The 21,677-nt window shown below is 40.2% G+C and overlaps 1 long non-coding RNA gene across 1 annotated transcript in view; it reads right to left on the reverse strand.

Annotated features, from left to right (window-relative positions):
* Positions 1-3,490: 3,490 nt before the first annotated feature.
* Positions 3,491-21,677, reverse strand: part of LOC107313168 — a 28,154-nt gene continuing 9,967 nt past the window's right edge. The window contains exons 2-5 of the long non-coding RNA XR_001554851.2: positions 12,979-13,085; positions 8,003-10,407; positions 6,054-6,524; positions 3,491-3,724 (exon numbers count right to left, since the gene is read on the reverse strand). This is a non-coding gene — a long non-coding RNA (uncharacterized LOC107313168). The remainder of the gene's footprint in view (positions 3,725-6,053; positions 6,525-8,002; positions 10,408-12,978; positions 13,086-21,677) is intronic.

Below are 21,677 nucleotides of genomic sequence, written 5' to 3' on the forward strand. Positions count from 1 at the left end.
AGCCTGTTCCAATGCATCACCATTCTTTCAGAGAATATTTTTTTTCCTAATGCTCAACATGAATCTCCTCTGTCATAATTTAAGGCTGTTCCCTATCACTAAGCTACTTAGAAAAAGAAGCTGACCTTTACCTCATTGCAGCCTCCTTTCAGGCAGGTATGGAAAGAGAGTTTTAGCCCTCCTTTGGACACTTTCTAAAAGTGGTTTTTTATTTTATTTTGTTTTTTATTTTAATACTGTGGTATTAAAACAGCACTCAAAGTGAGGCTGTAGAGCTCATCTAGTATGGCCAGGCTCAATGCACCCCAGGGTGCAGTTGGCCCTCTTGGCTGCCAGGGCACACTGCTGACATGAATTCAACTTGCCATCAACCACACTCCCAGATGCCATCCCAGGGGGCAGCTCACCAGCCTCTAATCCTCCAGTCTGCATATATGACCAGCACTGGCCTATCCCTGGTGCAGAAACTCATCAAACATCAGGTGGTTGGTGATTTAACAGCCTACTACTGTAACAAGATCTCTATGCAAAGCACTTCTACCCCTGAGGAGTCAAAAGATCCTCCTGACTTACTGTCATCAGCAAACCTGCTTGGTGAAAATGATCAGCTTCTTACTGTGAGCAGTTTCAAAGATCTGACCCCTGATCCTTCCTTACTAATACTGAACACTGATCCCTAATTGCACAAGGCATGAGGAACCTCTGACCTTCTTCAATATGTGTGATAATTACATGCATAGTAATCTCACGTCCACATCAAGTTGGGTTACTAAGCTGAGAAGATAAATCCCTCCCCACAGACCTTCACAGTGAATGTTGAACTACAGGGATTTTTAAATAAGGAAAAAAAAACCAAACAAAAAAAAAAAACAACCAACCAGCCAAGGACAATAGTAGGTCTTTTAAATTTCTTTACCAAATACAACAGTTCATAGGTTCTTAAGCACTATACACAACAGAAAACAGTGATAGAAGCAGGAAAAAGAAGGAAAGAGAAGGGCTTCAGATACAGTCATGCAAATGTTACTGCTTACAGTATAAGCTATTTAGACTGAGACACACTGGCCTTGAGATGTCAGACAGAACTGCTTCCCTGAGGGAAGCTGAATTGCTTATCCTTTTACATGCATTTCCCAAGGGACAAGATCTTGTAAACTTCACAAGCCTAGCAAGAACTGGTTAAATGAATTCCAAGGAAAAGAAAGGATCTCATTAGCTGGTAAAATAAGATGCTCAAACAGAAAAGTGTGACTCGCTGAACCCTGAATCATTTATGCTGAGAAAGGAGGTCAAATCTGAGGTTTTACTTGGAGAAGTTGCAGAAAAAATTTGCTTGATACCATGACGAAGCAATCATCTAACTCTTAAAGCAAACTCAATTGCCATATCATTAATCCAGGGAATTAATTTAATTGATTTAATTGATTAATAACAAATAAGAAAATAAAAAATCTTCTAAGAAAAAAAGGAAATAAAGCTGTTCCAGCGGTGTGCTGAAACAAGTACACTTTATCTCAATGCAAACCTCTGTGTCCATCTTCCAGTTTTGCTAAAGATAGGGAAAGAACTTTGAACTTGGCTTCTAAACACTGAATTACTGTATTAGCCAGTTTATCCCTCAAGCTAAAGATCAAAATGATCCCTGTCCAGAAGAATCCCTCATCACTTGGAATTTCAGCCAAGAGGCAAAACATTCACCTTCAGAGAACAATTCTTATGCTTTGAAGTCTAATCTTAAAGAGGCACTGAAGTATGCACAGAATCCCTATAAAATGCAAAGCATGTTTGAAGCAGTTCTCTCCACAAAGGGATCAGGTAACACTATACTTATCTGTCAGGACTTGACATTGAATGAAACAGGTTCTCTGTAAGGTCCCCTCTGCCCTCACAAGGCCCCACCTGTAGTCCTGTGCCCTCAGCATGAGAAATACTTGGAGCTGGTGGAGTGAATGGGTGCAGAAAAAGGCCATGAAGAAGATCAAATGGCTGCAGCACATCTCTTGAAAATAAAAGTTGATGAAATTCAGTTTCTCTTGGAGAAGAAAAGGCCTCACTGCTGCCTCCTAACACTCTAAGGGAGCTTTTAAACAGGAAGAGTATCAACTTTTTACGTGGTCTGTGTAATGCTGTAATGTGATACAGAGCACAGCAATAACAACAGAGTAGCAAAGTCTTCAGCTGCAGCAAATGAGAACAAGCCTAAATGCAGCAGCTGTGGATAAAGAAATGAAGGAAAAAAATAAATGCTTACCCTCAGAAGATCTCAGATAGGTAGGGATCCCCAGACAGATTACTCTCGCCTCCACTGCCAACCCTTAAATGAAGTCTGGGAAGGTGTGGATCCTGGCTCCACCCCTTCTGATCATTCAGGTATATTGCATGCACCTGAGCTACCCTGGGTTGGCCCTGCCTTCCATCAGGTGCTCAATCACTGCTTCAGGCCATGACTTGGCATTTCTGCTACAGTCTGACAGTGATAGGACAAGGTGGGATGTCTTTTAAACCGTGATCTTTAAGGTCCTTTACAACCCAAGCCATTATTTTATGATAGAAATGGATTGAGGGAGGCTAAGACAATTTTTTTTTCTTTTTGTTTCCACATTTCACAATATATGATTGCATAGAGGTAGAACTTCGCAAGCCATTCCTAAGTTAAGAGCAGAGCACTGATGTGGTTTTTGACCAGAACTGCTTTTGATAAAATTTTATTCAGTTTTGGAAAAGTATTCATTGTACAAGTGATGCATCAGTATCTCCAGCAATTTTCAATTCCTCAGGAAGGCTAAACATTGGAATTAGTCAATAATCGCATCGCTGAATTCACAAACTTCTATTACCTTTTTTCTAATCAATGTTCTAACAAGTAATAAAAAACAGACCATAAACTTGTCATCTAAATTACTTACCAGGTTGGAGGGACTGATTCATGACACAGTATTTAAATAATAAAGATGTAAAGACTTGCCTAAACAAGACTACCAAAGAAAGATGAAATGGATAATCAAATATACAAGTATTTTTTCATCGAGAAAAGCGATCCAATTAAAAAGTCAACATTTGACTATCATAACCACTTAACCTGGTAAATGATTTAATATCATATTTTGAAATGCTCTACTTACTTCCTTGGATCATGCCAACTGGCTTGAGGTAAGCTTAGGGGAGTCAGAAAAAAGGGGAAAAAGAAATGCCAGTTCCTTCCAAAAGGATCAACAGATCCTCTTTTCAAACAACTTTGCGCACACACACACATATATATAGTGTATGTACATATATATATATATAATATAGTGTGTATCCACATATACACTATATATACTGTGTATATATACACACACAGTATATATACACACTATATAGTGTATACTAGTATACAGAGTATATATATATATATTCTATATACTCTCTCTATATAACTATATATACACTCTCTCTCCCTATATACACACAAACACACACACAACTAGAAAAACATACAATCTATACTCAGTACTGTTTCAAAAAAGTACATTTAATACATTTTGCATGGGTAGTCACATTTGAACCCTCTTTGACCTTTTTCCATCTGTGATGTAGTCTGTGACATCATGCAGGTGGCATAATGCTGAATCCAGTTGGTTGGCAATTGGAGCTTTTGCTTTGCAGTCGGAGCTGGTGCCTTGAAGTCAAGAGCTGCTGGTTAGACTTTGTGCCAGTTCTGGGCCTTGATCAGCAGTATTTATGGCTGTAAATGGGTTAGTGACTGGTGAGTAATGTTTTCGCCACCATCTTCCTCTTCTGTTGTGGTAAATAGTTCATAGCTCAGTCTGTGGGTTCTATTTTGTTTCTAGTTCTCTCCCTCATCCCACCTGAGAGAGCAAAGGGTGCTATGGTGCTGAGCAGCATAGAGCCACTAGGGCACAACCTGTGCTGCTCTGGTGTCCTTGTCTGTAGGAAAGAGGCAGCAATGCAAAATCAGGTGCATCTCAGGCCTGGCCATTAGAGACCAAGGTGGTACACATCATCTCTGTGATGTCAGGTAGTTTCTTGAACTAGAAAATAACCCCTCCATTAAGAACTTAAAATGGAAGATGCCATAGTGTATGGCAGAACTGTAGGACATGGGTGAAGAGCAAGCACAAAACTTACCACCATCCCCTTTCTGGGATGACGATTTTGAAGGAAGCCCCAAATATTTACCCAAGATCTTGCTCAATTTTAAGTCCAAATGGTCTCAAGGTCTCTTTTTCTCACCTTGATGTAAATGTAACTAATGTACTTCCCCCAGCTCCCTCCCTTATAAGAGCTGTATCAGAGTATGATTTTCACCATTGGATAAGTGATACAGCATTTGGGCCTAAAAAGGCCCTTCTTGCTTTATTTCTTTGAGTTTATGCAAACAAGCACTGGGAAGGGGCATCTAGGTTTGGTTCTCTGATGGGCAGCTGCCCTGAGCACTGCTCAGTGCTACTCAGTGCTCAATACTACTGCCTATTACGTGAACATAGAGACAGCAGCGACATGGTAGATGCTCAAACAACACTTGCTATTGTGACAGGGCTGCTGCCTGCCACCTGGCTCTTCTGGGAATCTACTAAGCCACCTGCCTCTTCTTGGAATCTACTACACTGCCTTCCTCTTCTTGTAATCTACTATGTTGCCTGCCTCTTCCTGGCAACCGGCTCTTGTGATCTACTATTCTCTCTGCCTCTTTTTTGGAATATACTGCACCGCCTGCCTCTTTCTGGGAATATACTGTGCCATCTGCCTCCTTCTGGGACTATTCTATGCTGCCTGCCTCTCTTTTGGAATCTACTACTCCACCTGCCTCTTCCTGCAATCTACTACACTGCCTGCCTCCTTTTGGAAACTACTCTTCAGCCTGCTGCTTCTTTGGAACACGCTATGCCACCTGCATCTGCTTTTGAATATGCTACACCACCTGCGTCTGCCTTTGAATATACTATGTCACCTTCGTCTTCTTTGGTATATTCTATGCTGCCTGCCTCTTCTTTGGAACATACTGAGTCACCTGCCATTTCTACAGAAGACACTACGCCGCCTGGCACTTCTATGGGCTCTACACCACCACCTGTCTCTTGTATGGAACATACTATGCCACCTGTGTCTTCTGCGGAATATACCATGCCACCTGCCTCCATCTGCAATATACCAAGGCACCTGGCTCTTTTTAGAATAAACCAGGCTGCGTGGCTCTCTTTGGGCCATACCGCTGCGCCTGGCTCGCTTTGGAGCATACCATGTCGCCTGGCTCACTTGGCATACACACCAGCTGGCACTCTTTGGAACATACCATGCCACGCGGCTGTCTTTGGAATATACCTTGCTACCTGGTTCTCTTCAGAATACACTGCACTGCCTAGCCCTCTTTGGACTAGAGTATGCCACCTGGCTCTCACTGAAATAGAGTATACCTCCTGATGCTTACCATTAAATTTTCAGCATCTCTGTTTTTATAACTGTACTGAATTATCTTTGTTGTATCATAGAATGGCTTAGTTTGGAATGAGCCTTGGAATCACCAAGTTCCAATTCCCCTGCTGCTGGCAGGTGCTCCAGCTGGGGCCCCAGGAGGGCAGAATAGAGGGGGATAATCACCTCCCTCTCCCTGATGGCCAGCCCTCTTCTGATGCAGCCCAGGATACCAAGGGCCTTCTGGGCTGCAAGCACACACTGCTGGCTCATGTAAGTCTTTCATCAACCAGGACCCTTTAGTCCTTCTCAGCAGGTCTACTCTCTAGGAATTCTTCTCCCAGTTTGTATATGTATCTGGGATTACCTCAACCCAAGTGCAAAACCTTGCACTTTGCTTTGTTGAACCTCATTAGGTTCACAAGGAAGGACCCACCTCTTGAATTTATTAAGGTCCCTCTGGGCAATGAACGCATTCATAGCAGGAGTTTGGGATGGGGTGCCTGCTGGAAGGTTCTCATTCACCACATTCTAAACCTTTTAAAATATTGCCTACCAAGATGGTCACTCACAAGCACTCATACACAAAGTTCATCTGGCACAATGCTCTAATTAGAGTACACTCAATGAATATAAGGTACCTCTTGATGAAGTTCCATCAGCTGCCTCCTCCCCTGGACCAGTTATTGCAAATTTCTACTCCTTCACATTCCTCCTTTTGTTTTGATACTGAGAAAGCCAGTATGGCCATGTTCTCAATTTCCCTTCCTTCCATTCCAGTAGGGGAGAGCCCACCAAGCCACAGTCTGAAAAGACAGTGTGTCGCTTCTGTTCTCCTCACAAAGAAGTGAAGAAACCACATTTCATATATCAATCCACATGTCTCTGCTCCAGATTGCTTGGGCATGGGTAGTCCAGTCCTGAGTGGCCCACCATGCAATCCAAAGTGTGAGCCTCTTGGGTTATAACTAGCCACAGCGCTCATAATTCAGCTCACTGGCGACCCTGCCCCTCTTCAAACCAGATGATTTCAGCTGAGGTATGAGATGCCATTAACTTGGATTTCCTCTGCTGGACCCATCTGTGTACCAGGCATCTGGATACTCAGAACTCTGCAAAAAGAAACTCCATATGAAACACATATTTTACTATTCCCTGATGATGAGCAGATGTCAAAAATTGGTAAATGGTTTAATATCATACTTTGAAATACTAACCTTCTTAGATCATGCCAATTAGTTTGAGATAGGCTTAGGGGAGTCAGAAAAAGGGGGAATGCCAGTTCCTTCCAATAAACAGATCATCTTTTCAAATAACTGAACCACTGTACATTACTTTCACAGTTTTATGATTTTGGGTTATTGGTATTCCACATCATAACATCATGTAATGCACAGGGAGTTAAAAGAGTTAATGCTCCAGTTCCAAATGCCTATCCAAAGAGGGAAGAACAACAACAGAACAGTGTGAACTGGAATTTACTATTTGGAATAAAGATGTGTTTGCTGCTATATATAAACAAGTAGTTCAAACCAGCTATACATGTATCCTCAGGCACATTTAATTTTGATGACACAATATACTTGCCAACTGACCCATTTTTTCCACATTTGGCTCTCAGCATTATCATACACTGCACCTTTTTGTATAAACTGACATGTCTAGACACAATATTACATCTCTCTAAATCTGCATATTCAATATTTTATGCAGATGATTAAGTTTCAGATTTGATGTAGTAACGTGCATCACTTTTTTCTTTGAATTAGAACACCCAGATCTTTCCAGTTCATTTAATTCTCTAAATTTCCTGGTGAGATTGCCAGAGAAAAAGTACTATCATGAGTCTGGGACATCCCCCTGCAGTATCATCATCTTTGTCCAGATAAGACCTAACTTCCCAAACACTGTGCATACTGCTGGATGTAGCAAAACACAGACCGCATCCACACGTGCCATCAGACCATGCACAATGCTTGTCTCATACCCTGCCTCAAAATCAAGATTCCACTGAACTCTTGTTAGAAAATAACTTCCACAGAGTGGACAGATAGTTAAGACCCAAACCCACTCACCTAACACAATAAAGGCATCAAACATACACATTACCCAGAAGCTCTCATTCGTGTCACTGGCCAATTCTGGTTCAGTTCTTGTATGAGCAGAAGTGTGGACTTTTAGGGAAAGAGCTGATGATCATCATATCACAAGAACTGGACACAGAACTGTTAGCCAGGTAACAAATCCACTGGCACTTAAGGCAAGCTCGACACACAGTTCAATCAAAACATTTGCTATTGCATTTGCCACCCACAAATTCCTGCACATGCTCTAAAAAGCTTTAAAGGTTCTGACATCTACCCAAAGTCGCACCAGCATGACTGCCAAGGAAAGGTGGCATCAAAGCACTCAGCCTCCACCACTACTACCCTGGGTGCAGGAAGAGATGTGAACTCAAAGCGCTCACTACTCCACACAGCAAAGCTCCTGGCAAGGGCTCGCTGCCCAACCCCTACAACCTCTACTCTCCCAAAGCACCCGAGAGCACAAGGACAGTTAGAGACAAGTGTAAAAGGGTAACTTAACTTACGAAGTATAGACTGGGAAAGGACCGCTGTGATTTCTTCAGTATTTTATGCTGACGTTGGCAGAGAAGACATTCAAAACAGCACACCTACAGAAATCTCTCTTCACTCCTCTCTCTCTGTTCAGCTACTCGAGTCGCTCAGCCTGAAGAAATCCAACAGTTAAAAGTTTATCTCCTTCATTTCCGAGTGATACGGCCGGCTCTCCTTGAACGCGTCCCACCGACGCAGTAAAAACAAACAAAAGCAGGGGAGGGGAGAATCAATCTAGTTTGCGTCTGAATCTTCTTAACTCAGCGTTTTCTGTAACGGCTGCTCTTCTGTCAGCAGCTCCCATCCCCACAACAACTTGCAGAGCGTGGAGTCATCCGTCTGGCTCTCATAAATCGCATATCACAAGCAAAGCAGGGAACAAACACAGCCTGGTTTTCGCTGAACTCCCCAGGCACCAGCCGCACAAGTAACCTGAGGTACAAAAACGCTTTGAAAACAGTCAGCCAGCCCCACGCTGTCTGCTCTCTATCACGCATGTGGCTGGGCTGGCTGACTCCTCCGACAATCACTGCTCGCAGGGAGGCGCCGGGCAGCCCTCCTCCCCCCGGGGAAATAAAGCGAGCCTGCAGCATCCCTCCGAGCATGAACAGCCTTTCAGGAAAGGGGATTTAAAATAAAGACTTGTTTAAAGAAATAACAAACTGTGAATTACTTAAGACAGTTCAACAGTTTAGCAAGTCAATTAGAACCACCTGATGTTTATGAACAGCAAACAGGACGCTGACTCACATACTTCAAACACTTACAGGCGGGAAGTAAGCACACTGCAGGTTTCTTTGATTCATGGACTTGATTTGCTGTTGTATTTTCCTCTTAGAATTAGTGGAGAGCTGCCTGATGGAAAACCTCTGAGATGATCCTGTCCATTAATTACAACAACCAGTATTTTAATCAAAAGCATCATAAAGCCTCTAAAAGCGCTCGGAGAGACTGGCGACTTGAAGCTCCTTAGGCCACTTTCACACCCAATTTTCAGGCATTTAAAGGTCTATGGCCCTGATTAGATTCAAATGCCAGAGGCTTGAGGGCTCATATACGGCTTTTTTTTGATAGCTTAAGGTCAGTACTAGACTGCATTGTTTTTCTAACGAAAAACTGGGGAATCTTTTTTTTTTTTTTTTTTTTTGGCTATGCCAGATAAAGCAATTTTGTGTTACTTGAAATAAGAAAGTTTTTTTTTTCTTTTTTTTTCCTCTTAAAAAAAAAGAAAAAAAATCAAGCTTTATTTAGCCTTTAGTTTCACCAGAGGAGCTTTGCAAGCCATTCTACTGGGAACGATCTCACTCAGTTAAACAGTGAGAATCTCTAAGCGAGGCAGCTTCCATTAAAGCATGAATCGGGGCAGTGAGTCATTAACAAAATGAAAACATCACTGTAAACAGTTTGCATCAAAATTCCGAGTCTTGTCACTTGCCCCATCTCTCTTTGCTAGATCTGACTTGCGGAATCAAACTCTATAATCCAGAGATGGGTTATAAAGCAGGTATGTTTATTCCAGCGTTGCGCAGCGCCGGGTGCAAGGGGGATAGCTCCTCCAAACTTGCACACCGACTTGTAAAACCGTGATACAGATATAGGTACACCTCATACATAGTCAATGATTTCCCGTAATTCTGATACATATTCAATAATTCTTTATCATGCAGACCCCCTCTTGTTATCGCCCATCTTATCAGGGAGATGCAACTCCTCTTCTGATACTTAAAACATCTAATCCCCTCCTTGACAGGTCTCAGGGAGATCTCACTCCTTATCTGCATCCTTCCTGCTCTCCCAGACCCACTGTCTCCATTCCTTGTTATTCTAACTAACTAAATCATTTTCTGTAAACTACCTTTAACTATCCCCCTTTTAGCCCCCCTTTGTTCTAAATTCCAGCAGAGCCTCTGCTTCTTGCTTCACTGTTCACCCCTTTCCTCCTTTTCCACTTTGCCAGAGAAAGCTGAGATGCATAATAGACCCCACTGTCTGATCTGATGTCTCTTACACCTGGGCACTGTCAGTGCTTTGCTTTATATATCATCCAGATTTAGAAGGATCACAGTGGGACCTACAGAGGTAAGGAGAACCAGCAAACAGATTTATGTAGCATCATCTAGTTACCTAAAATGCTCTATTCGCACTGATGCCTAAAATCATTTGACTAATCTTGTTCTTTTTGACACGCTTTCTTTATGGGAGCAGTACGTAATCTCTTATTTTCAAAGACTTCTTGGAAGTCTGACTTCTTCAGCTTCACAGTTGACTTACTTTGTTATATCTGAAATGTGTGGTTTTAACAAATCCCACTTGTGTCTAATCTTTTCTTCTCAGACAATCAATAGGTCCAATAGTTACATCAGCAACTTGAAAAACTCTGAAAAATAGGAACAAAAGCCATATTTCTCTCCACTGAAGGCTAGTCATTAATTTATTTCCTTGCCATTCATTTGTCTCCTAGCTTTAATACAGAACTATAATCCTTGAACATGGCACTCAAAGTACAATGCTTAATTATAACAAAGGAACAAATACCAAGTTATTTCATGATTAAGTTTTCAAACTGCTACAGGAGAAAAACTCACTCTGCTCTCAGCACAGTGCCACAGCTCACAAGGGTCGTTGCATCTTGCTGTCCAGGCAAAGCTCCTTTCTCCTAGTGCTACATGACTGACTTAACTTTGTTTTTACCCACACTACCAAAACAATGGCATAAGGAACTAATGGAGTCTTCTGCAAGTAGTCTTCCTCTTAAAACTGATTCTGCCTGCATTCTCAAACAGATGAAGGCAATTAAAGAAAAAAGGGTATGACTTTTGTCACCACTGACTGGGCAAACTTGAGGCAGGAGGAAAGGGATTTTACTGAATGAGTCAGTGTTTTTAACCTTCGGAGTTTAGGTGCTAGTTACAAAATGAAATAGTCCAAGGCAGCAAAGATTGTCTTTGAAACGGTAGCTTACTCCTCTTGGGACAATGACTCCAAATGCAAAATTATCATAAAAATTTGCAGACTCAGAACAAATGCAGTAAAACAAATTTAAAACAAATTTTAAAGCAAATGCAGTAAAACAAACTTAAAACAGTAAAACAAAAATATTTATNAAGACCGTTTCCATTTATTTTTATCATTGACAAATGTTATTTTCAGGTTTCAAATCAGGATGCTTTATGTACATGATTTTATGTAGATGAAGAGCAATTTCCAAATGATGTTTTAAACCTGTTCTCTGAGTTTGGCACAGCTGGGTTCCACAGGTGCTTACTGACTGTGTTACATGTAATGGCAAAATGCGCTCTGATTAAATAACTATGCACTTGGCAACCAAAATATGAAGCTTATCTGGCAACTCCCCGAAAGCCTGGAAAGATTCTCTTTTTTTTTTTTTTTTTTACTTCCTTCTCTTTCAAACAAGGAATTATTTTCAACAATGCAGAGAACAGAAGAAAAGAGGAACAAAAATTTTGAAGCAACAGAGAAAATTAGAACTTTATATAACTATCTTAGTAACTCAGATGTTTGTATGTTCAGCATCACGAAATTGCTTTGGTTTTAAGTAAAACTCTTCACTGCAATGGCAGGTGGCCCATCTTAGAGTAAATCAAGTGGTGCAGATTTATTTGAAAGCTGAGATAAGCCATAATTCCTGTTCAACTGAAAGATGTGGCTGATATGGTGAATGGTTTAACGTTTTCTTACTAGTCTTCTACATCATTTGAACAGTAATAACAACTCCGAACTGTAGTTTACAAGCTGGTTTCGCCAGAGAGATATTCAGGGAAGCATCCCTGGAGTTCAGGCTATAAACCACTCCAATTTAGAGCATATAAATGAATATGAAAAGCAATTTATTCACTACCAGAGCTAATGAGATAAAAATCTGTATACCAAATACCCTGAAAGCATTCAGGAATGAAGTGGCAGCAAATCCCTTAACTAAAAGTCTGCATTCATAAGCAAACCTGCAACGTTTATTATTTCCTATGACTTTCCATGCTGTGTGAAACTATTTTCATCTCATCAAGGTTTCATAAAAGCTATTTACTAGCCCATATGAGAAAAACATCTCATATTAAGCAGTAGCTGCACTTAATGCAGGACTACCAAGAAGACCTTACAGTTAACATCTTCTATCATTTTGTTTTTCTATACAAGAAAACTTAAGTTTCAATTCCCATTAATCCCACACTTTCCATTTCGCATTACACATTTAATTTAGTAATTATTTTGGAATAATTTTGATTAAAAGAAATTATCTGTGTGTCTGTAGATGAATGCCTAGTATTTTCTAATTGAGGGGTCTAGATGTCAGCTGTTTACAGTCAAATAAGCCTTACATTTGGAGTTTAAGGCCTCTTTTAGAGAGAAACATTGCATTTCTGTGCAAGTTTAAGACATTTTTGCAGTATTTTGCTGTAGCTTTGTGTGGTGTGAAGATACTCACAGTATTGGTAAGTAGCTGGAAAAATCAGATACATTTACAGACAAACAAACTGTTTTTCAGTAATTCCTTGTATACGGTGACAATAATGAAAATAACCCAAAAGGTTATTTACAGGAAAAACTCACCCATATGGAAGCCTTCGGTCTGCTGGGAACCACTGAGGCAATCTCCACCAAGGAGCAATCTCCAAGAGATGCTGCCTTAGTGGTGGTCAGCCCTTAAATGAGGTCTACAGGAGGTGGAGTCAAGCTCCAACCCTTCCCAGAGCACAGCTAAATTACTCTCACCTGTGCTCCCACAGCTGACCCAATACTTGCCTCAGCTGATTAATCAGATGTTCAGGCTCTGATTACCAATTTCCCATACACCTTGCATGCCCAAAGTTGTCCACTTTTCCTTATTTTCACTTGAATTTATTGGAGATGTCATCTCTACCTATGAATTTTATCCTGCCAGGTATCTTTTGCCTTCTGGACCATTCTCTTAGTCAGGTTTTATTCTTACCTTCTGTCCAGGGTTTGCTCTGCATTCTGTTTTCCCACATCTTCTCAGGGTAATACTTCACTGACAGTCAGAGTAAAAGATGACTTTTTCAAAGCTTCCTAAGAAACCTGCAATTTAAAACACAGGATTTGACAATGGCCCATTTGCTAATATTAGTCAGATTTGACTCAGGCAAGCTTTATTTATTTCAGATGTGTTTCCTTCAATCCAAATAATTCAAAAATTCTAGATGAATTTTTCTCTATAATTTCCTCTGCCTTCCATTTTTTCTCCAAGATGTGGGTAATATTCGGAATAATTATTGTGGCAGAGCTTGTAATGAGAGATCGAAAGAACAGTAAAGAAGGATCAACAAAGAGAACGTAACAGATGGTTAACAGCCCAAGAGACCATATTTCAAGGTGTTAATTAACCATCCTGTTGTAGCAATATGGGAATAAAAAAAAGCATTTAGTTCTTTTAATATTTGGTCATATCTTTCAGAGTATGGATATCAGTATATCTTCCAGAGAATGGATTTATTTGTAATAGTTGCTTATTGCTAAATGAATAACCATAAAATATTCTTAGCTCATGTTCTCTTCTTCAATAAAAAGCTGTATTTTTTTAAATTATATTCCAGAATTTGCAGAGAATGAGTGCTATTTGAGACCTGTACTTCCATACCAAGAAGCACACACAGCCTTAGTGATACTTGAAACTGTGAATTATTTTTTCTTTTAGTATCTTTCTTGGGGCCACTCTGCCACCTGCCTACAGCTTAATAGAACTGTGCAATACTTCTCAGATTTGCAAAAGCTAGCTGTATTAAACATATGCAAAAATACACATAGGATGAAGGCATGAACCTGTGCTTCTCCACCTGCATTTTGTCAAGATCGTACTCATAAATGCTTTAGTCAATTGAAAGTAAAAAGAGCAGTTAAACAATGTTCTTTTTAATAATTTGCATAGATAATTTGCAAGAGCAACGTAGGGATGGCTAATATAAAGATGTTAACCAAGATGGTGGTAAATAGTCAAAGGTTATTAGCAAAGGAAAACTCACCAATGTTGATACCTTGACCAGAAAGCTGAGGCAATCTCCACCAAGGAGCAGTCTCCAACAGATGCTGCTTCAGTAGCGGTCAGTCCTTAAATGAGGTCTAGAGGAGGTGGAGTCGAGGTCCACCCCTTCCAGGAGCACAGCCAGATTACTCTCACCTGTGCTCCCGCAGCTGACCAACACTTGCCTCAGCTGATTAATCAGAGGTTCAAGCTGTGATTACCCATAAAAGTAAAAATTCACCTCAACTCATTCACATCATAACCAGCTCCCACAGCCATCAGCTTTGACAGATGTTAGATTCTTTAGCTTTCCTACACTTGTCAACTCCATGTAGCTATTCTGCCCATACCTAAATGACTTAGTCACCACATAAAGGAACATCTTGTCACTTTTCTGCCTTTGAAAAAAAGTCCTTCCTTCATGCTCTGTGGTAGGCAGAACTCAAGCACATGAATGGAGACATCCTCTGATGGTAAACTAGGAGTATCTCAATCCATTCAAGAAAAGACATACTCTATTTTTATTCAAATAACATTTGTAATTGTTCAGAAAAATCTTATACTTTGTTCTCTTCAACTTTTGCTCATGAATTTGTCTAACAGGTATTTATCCAGTATTTGGGAACATGGACTATAGTTATTGAAAAAGGGCAATGAGAATTTAGGAACAGATCCTGGGTCTATCAAATGGGAACAAATACAGATAGATGAAAAATAAAACACAGCTCAGGAACAATTTACCACAAAGCAAAATAATTATGTTTAGTAAAACATAGTCTAACTACATAATCCTAACTTCTAAGATCTTTTACAAAAACTTGACTTGGGGTCAAGTTGCATTAATAACTAAAGCAGCAAGCTGTATCATGATTTGGTGCTGCGGTTCACTGTTAGCAGTCAGCCTGTGATAAGATGCAATTTTAAGTCTACAGTGTAGACAGTAGATATAGAATTGGGTATCTGCACTTGGATTTTATTCTAGGGAGCACCACAAGAAGCCAGTGGGCATGCTATGGATGATCTGACTTTGGGTGGCAGCTAATGGTAGACTTGTACTTATTTGATAGGCTAAAACAGCACTGAAAATCTAGACATTTCCTACTTAGTCATAATAAAATACCTTTCCAAAGCCTCATGGGAAACTGTAAGGATATGTTCATAGGACTTCAAGAAAAAATGAGTGTTCTAATTTGTTTTTGCTTTGGACTTATAGCTACAGTACATCCACGAAGCACTGGATTATTTCTTAGCATATAACGTAAGTAACTTACTGTAATGACAACCTCAGTAAAAGTTGTCAGCATTTTTCAAAGTAAATGCTTTTGCCTGCAGTCTCTGAAGACACAATTACAACCAGGCCAGGCTGATGCTTCAAAATCTGGCTTTAATAAATCACTTGTGAAGCCAAATGTCACCTGCATGAGAGTAATGCTATCGTAACAGTAAAATTCCAAGTTCAGAACTTCAAAATTCATCCTGCTAGACACATTTCACCCCTTTCTCTATTCTGTAGATTATAAATAATATTTCTATGTGCTCAAACAACAGATTTGGATCAGATGTTCAGCCACTCAATCCTTGCTCATCTTCATAAGCAGTTCTGCTCAAGAAAGCACCTGGGCAAGAGATTCCCAATAGTACAGGACCTAAAGCATGTTCACTGGCACTTGAACTTGGAAGCTTCTGGAGATCAAGAAAAAAGTTTGTCCAGAACTTATTAACAATTTAATACAACTTGTAAATGATCAGACAACATCAGACTTTTTAAAAGTGACCCAAAAGGGGCATTGTACTGAGTAGCAGAGAACATTTTTGCTTACTGGAATGCATATTTCAGCACAGTCCCTAATACTTCAGCTAGGATTTCCAGCTTCAATAGTTGTCTCCATTTTTTAACTTTTAAGCCCCACAGAGCAGAACTCACTTTATTTTATCTGAACTGAAGGTGTGACAGCACTGCTGTTATTTCCTAAGAATGACTTAAAGTCTATGGTACCAACTTTGAATCTTGTCTAATAAACGTGGTTTGGGAAAAATTACAGAGTAGGAACATTATACATAATGTTATACCCTTTCTATTTTCTGAGACTGCACATGTAAAACTTCATCCTTGACAATGCATGTCAAAGTGATCCATGAGAGATTGAGCTGGTGTTTGAGATGTCTTCTCCTGTTTGTAGTTCCACAGCTGGTCTCATGTTAGATCCTGTAACACTTGCCTTGGTACTGACCTGTAAGCCTATAGCTGCAGGGGTAGGAGAAACAAGGCGCATGAACAACTGCACAATTGGACATTTCAACAGCACTTTGCAGTGTGTTCATAACTTTTTTTTAAGAGCTTAACAAGTACAGAACTTGCCACCCACTCTCTTTCCAAGCAGACAAACCATATGAAGTCAGGTCCAAAAAACATGAGTTATTACAGATCAAGAAGCAGTACGGTAGGGCAAGGGGCCAGACACCTTTCTGCTTAGATTCTGCTTGGCTTAACAGAGAGGAAGATTTGAAATGGAGTAACACCCACTGATGAGCTTGGACGACAGCACAGAGGTCCCTCGGGTCTCGCTGTGCTTTGTGAATGTACCATAGAGCTGTGGAGAGCAATGAGGTCTTTGCCAGGTTCTCAGCCTTGAAATAGTGATACTGCACTGTTTTCCTGTTCACTTCAGCTCACAGATCCCAACAAATGTAATAATCATACTAAAAGTTAGAGGAAGTTTTAAAGAACTAATTTCTTCTGGCTTTGAGCTCACTTTGGTTTTGTATCAGAAATGTCCTGAAAATTCTGCCTGAACCCAGGAGTTACCCCTTCTTTCAAAAGGGAGTTGCATAAATCAAGACACTGGCTGTTCCCATGCTGATTTTCCAGCCCTCTCCTCCTTTTGCAAAACATATGTTCTCCAGCTTAGCTAAAGGAGAAAAACTACATCTTTCTTTCAGTTGTACAAGCCAGCAAGGCAGTGCTCTGCATCTTCCCCTGACCACCATGAAGGAAGCAAGATCTCTGGCATCCAGTTAGGAACACCCAGAACTTGGATATTCCCAATGGTTCATACAGTAATATATATATATAGCAGGGTTTCATTTGTTACTTTTCTGGCATACAGTCATTCTGTGCTGGCGAGCTCATCAGTACTTAGCAATTGCTCCTTGCATATGTGAAAATATTTCTTGGATTAGAACTCAGTCTCTGTGCAGCTTATTTGTTAAATGATACAGTAATAGAAAATTTATTTCACACTTAATCATTGTTAACAGAATCATAACCGTGACTGAACTATCTTGGACATACACATTATATTCAATATCATGTATAACAAAAAACACTGTATTTAAAATTTCTATTGAGTGTCAATGGTTTAGTTACAATCTACAAAATTACACATAATGAATCTCATAACATTTCACTTACTAGCATTTCAGTCTATAATAAATACTGAACTGGGAAGTGCAAGAAGAGTACCACATTAATTTTCATAATGGCTGCAGTCAATCTACATAAGCCTATGTAAAATGCTATTTCCAACTCTGTGAGCCTTTGATGCTTATTTGGTTTTAAATGCTTATTTGGCTATAAAAGGAAAGCCACGTCTCCAAATAATGAAGGAAAAGGTTGTCCTGGGTCACTAGTCCATGGACCATTCAATTCTTTCATTGATTACAGCTAGTTTTGTATAGGTTCATAAAGATTTTGGCAAGAGAAGCCTAATGTGCAGGCTTATTTCTGATGGTCGTACAACCCATAACCATAATGAACTGATTATCTTTGTGAAGCAGTTGCACACAGTAATTAAAAAGCAGCTAAGTCTAGCTTGTCAAGCACTGTTGGAAGGACATTTGGATCCCCTGCAGATCAAAAAAGAGAAGAGATAGTGTCAGAGTAAGAATGTACAGTGAATCTTACGATAGATTAACATCTATGCCACTGAACTAAAAACAGGATTGAAATAAGGCCACAGATAAGACATCTGATATTGCTTCAAAGGGATTCAGACTTCTGGGCCTCATTTAAATGAAAGTAAGTTATATTTTACCCCAGGACCAGGGGTATGTTATACCTGAACTGATGGCTCAAGGAAATATATGAGTAGACTTGGGGTGACAGCAAAACAATCTGTCCATTCTTACCCAGGAGGGGAACAGATCTTGTTCTCAGCTAAGAGTAAGCTTGGTAAGGAAACTGACATGTGAGATCTTGTTGTGAATATGATTTTCTGTAGGTAAAATATATATATATATATTTTTTTCTGGAATCACATCTGAAAAGTAGGCTCTCTGAGGACAAGAGCAATGCACTTAGGGGTTCATGAGAAACCAGAGATCCAGCCTGAAACTACAACCAGGGTCTGTCCCAGCCTTCCAGAGAATGGAATGGATTTCTGAAGGCGCATATGTGACCGTCCCTCAGCTCCTTTGGTGCCATGCACTGCCATGCAGAAGCAGCTGAGATCAGTCTGGCATAGCTGTGTGCTATCAGTTTCTTTATGGACAGAGGTCTTTAAGATCTTGCACTAAAATACCAACCAAATCCAACAGGAGAATGGAAAGATATAAAATAAGCTTTTGACTTCTGCATTGCAGTTAGCCATCTATGACAAGAAAGAAATACTTCTTGGTTCTCTAGTGATAATTGCTACTGAAAATCCTGAGCATTAACAGTATGTAAAATCCCACCTGGAAAATCCACTGTATGTTTTCATTGCTCACTTGATAGTTCTCAAAACATTCTGACTTGGCAATGGGTACAAAAATAAAGATCCAATGAATAGTTTCTAAAAAAACTTGATTTAGTACAGATCGTGTTTAATTCTGTTTACAGAGAATCCTGCTGCTGGGAGAAACTGGTCTTAGCATTGACGTGTTAATATAACATTACCGAGGGTGAAAATGAACCGTGTCACAGCTATGAGAATGTTTAAGCAGTACTGGCTACTGAATTTAGTAGATGTGTTATGCAGATATGCATATTTATTATATCAGAACCACTCACAGTGGAGCAAAATGTTTGCAGGAACAATTAATACTGCTACTGAGAATCTTTCTCTCAATCTCTCTACGTACATAACAAAAAACACCTTGTTTTTTGCAGCTATTTTCTACCTGCTAATTCCCAGGATGATGCATGTTGAATGTAGGATATTTTAACACCTGGAGAATGCAATAGATCGTAACACTTGAACTGCTTGTTAAGATGAAATATTCTGCTTTTTAGAGTGTTTGAAGGTGTAAGGTGATTATGGCTTTCACAGTTTGTGTGGGTACTGCACTCCAACTACTGTGGTACACTCAAAGCCACAGTGGAATAAGTTGATCCATCTCACTGGCTTGGGGTTATTACTTGGTAGGACTATAAAAAGAGCAATTAAGAAGGAGTTCAGCCCTAAAGTAGTTAGCACAAATGTTAAGTGTGGGGGGTTTTTGTTGTGTTTTTGTTTTTTCGTTTTTTTTTTTTTTTTAATGTTTTTAAGTGGTTACAAAAACCCACCGTCACCAGTACTTTGTCTTATGTTAGAAGACTTGTTAAGATATGTTATTGCATCCCCATTCATTGAAGTACAGTTTTAAGGAATTGGATCACATCTCAGGATCATGTAATACTGAAAAGATTTGCAGGACAATATTTCCCTTGGGTTTTGCTCCTTTCTTCTGCTTTCTGTTCTGGCTACACAAGACAACCATCTAACTGCTCATTATAATGCACCAGGTGCTTCTAGATTTGCATCCCCAGGTACAAGTCTGGGTCCTGAAAATGCCATGCTGGACCTTCATCAGCTGGAAATATGCCTTAGGTGGTAGAGATACACAGTGAGGCTCTAGGTAGCCTAAATGCAACATGCTCAGCTGAAACTTTTACCTACTAAGAAAACTAGGCAATATGGAAGAATATTGCAAACAGTGGCATATGATGTGACTAAGGAGGAAAAAGCAGCTTTCCTGATTACATATCAAGCTGAAATTTTTAAAACTTTGAAACTAAAGTAGATTTTTGGACGGGGGACATAACGACAGAGCAAGCTACTACAAGTCAGGTGCGATCATGACACATGTTACAGCTTGGTCTTAGAAGTAAAAAGATGAGAAGGAGGAACAGTCAGCTAATAAAGCTCAGACATTTGATGTTTACCAGAACAACCTATTTCAGCTAGTACAAATAACTGCTATTCCTTTTTACTAGCAGTCAGTATGATTAAAGTCATTGTAGTTCTTTGTAAGTGGGGAAATGGCCACCCAAAGAACCTGAAACTATCTATCCATAGCATATACCAGATATACTGAGAATAGATTCAACCAGGCGATAGAAACTGTGAGATAGGTGGGATATACTACAGCTCCTAAAAATCCTTTGGATACTGCCACAAAGGCATCAGTCACACTGTTCCTGAAGGGAAATAAAGTTTATTTCTTATATGTGAGGTCTAAGCATGTGAGACATATGTCTGTATGTTCAGTGCCATGTTAATATCACAAAATACTTCCCAAACGACGCTTGGGGAAGTTCTGGGCTAATCGGAATTTACGGTAATTGTAGCAGTCAACACTGCCCCCCAGTGGGAGTTGTTCCAACTACAATGACCTCACGTCTCGGCATTGATTAACGGATTTGGAGCACATCGAGGAAAACATAAAGAAAACCAAGCTAGTTAGCGTCATCCCAGCAGGGCAGAAAAAAACACTGTGAGATTACTAACAGTCAGAAACATTTTGCAAGAGACTTGGCAGATGTTTAAGCATTGGTAAAAAGAATCAAAACTACCATCACAGCAGATTTTGGGTAGCCCACACAGTATAACAAAAGGTAAAATCCTTTCAAATCAACAGCCCACACCACCAGTCTCAAAGCATCAGGCGATGTTAGCCTCTCTCTACACAACTGATCTCAGTCAACACACCTGACACATACAAGAAGATCTCGATCTCATTCAAAAATAACTGAGGTCCTTTTGGGGTTTGGCTGCTGGCATCAGCAATGGCAGGTTCCCTGCCTTTCTGTTGCCAGCAACACAGGAGGTTTCACACCAGGCAATTGCAAATGTTTGTGTCAAGGGTCAGCTCCATGGCCTCTTACCTTTGCCACCAGATCTCATAGCTGGCTGGCATCACAGAATCACAGAATTGTAGGGGTTGGAAGGGACCTCTAGAGATCATCGAGACCAACCCCCCTGCCAAAGCAGGTTCCCTACACCACTGGCATAAAATTCTTCTACTCTTTCAGAAGCTTCCAGTCAGGTTGAGACTCTCCTCTTCACCAAGTTTGCTTCCCCTTTGACCCTATAACTTTCACTTGAAATAATTTATATTGCTAAATCCTAAGGTAGTTTAATTGTGCCTCCAGGCATTGATTCAGTTTCTGTGTCCTTTCAACAACCTTGTGTGTGTACATGTAGTTGTCAGATGCCATCAAGCTTCACTCTTCTCTATTCTGCACTGACACAGCTCCAGTACTGATCCCTGGGGTACACCACTAATGCCAGGCCTCCAGCTTGACTTCGTAATACTGCCCACAACCCTTCAAGGCCAGCAGTTCAGCCAGTTTTCAGTCCACTTCACTGTCCACTTATCTAGTCTGTAATTCATCAGTTTGTCTGTGAAGATGTTACTGGTGACAGTCTTGGTACCCTTACTAAAGTCAAGCTGAACAGCATTCACTGCTC

This window comes from Coturnix japonica, chromosome 4, assembly GCF_001577835.2.
Source record: "Coturnix japonica isolate 7356 chromosome 4, Coturnix japonica 2.1, whole genome shotgun sequence".
NCBI lineage: Eukaryota > Metazoa > Chordata > Aves > Galliformes > Phasianidae > Coturnix > Coturnix japonica.